Here is a 1,043-nt window from a genome sequence, read left to right on the forward strand (position 1 = left end):
CCCTCCCCAAGAACTCAGGCACCAGCAAGCCGCTGCCAGCCTCAGAGTCTCTGCTGCAGACAGCATGTCCTCCAGCTCCTGTCCCAGCTTTCGGGGTGCAGCAGCTCCAACTCTGCCCTTGGAGTCAGGCTGCCTGGGCTCACACCCCAGCCGCAGGATGTGGCAACTGTCGGGCTGGGAGCAGTGACATCACCCCCCACCCCTAGCCTCAGTTTCCCCCTCTGTAAAATACAGAGTTTTAAATAAGACAGTCACAGGATGGACTTAGGATCTGGCTCAGAGACTGTCCTGATGTGATCTAGAGTGTCACCCCAGGCCAGGGGAGTTCCCCTAGTTTTCTCAGCTGCCCCTAAACCCAGAGCCTCTTTTCTGGACCTACATTCCCTCAGGGAGGCTTCCCGCACTACGGGGAAGTCAACAACGACTTTGTCATGCTGAAAGGTTGCATCGCGGGCACCAAGAAGCGGGTCATCACATTGAGGAAGGTCAGTGCCAGGTGGCGAGCTGGGGAGTGGGAGCCCCATGGGCTGTGGAGTGGGTTGGGGGTGGGGGGCTGGCCTGCCCTGTCCTCCAGCCTGCTCCAGGAGGGCAGGGTGGGGAAAGCAAAAAGGGAGGGGTTCTAACAGAAGGTGGGTGAGTGAGACCCTCCTCTGTGGACTGGGGGGTGACGGGAGGGGCTGAGTGGGGACCTCCTGCCTTGTTGTTTTCCCTCTCCCACGGGCCCCAGTCCCTCCTGGGGCACCACAGCCGCCAGGCCCTGGAGAACATCGAGCTCAAGTTCATTGACACCACCTCCAAGTTTGGCCATGGCCGCTTCCAGACAGCCCAAGAGAAGAGGGCCTTCATGGTGAGCCCATCCGCCTCGCTCTCTGGGGCTCAGACCCCTCATCCCATCTGCCCCAGGGCAGGCATCTGTGGCACGCATGCCCCTGCACTCATCCACAGGAGGGGCTTTCAGGGGTCTAGTCCTGGGCACGGGGTCTAGTACTGGGCACGCGGTGTTGCTGGAAAGGAAGCAGGGGAGGGACCGGCGGGAGGGGGCA

This window comes from Bison bison, unplaced genomic scaffold, assembly GCF_000754665.1.
Source record: "Bison bison bison isolate TAMUID 2011002044 unplaced genomic scaffold, Bison_UMD1.0 scf7180017848936, whole genome shotgun sequence".
Lineage (NCBI taxonomy): Eukaryota > Metazoa > Chordata > Mammalia > Artiodactyla > Bovidae > Bison > Bison bison.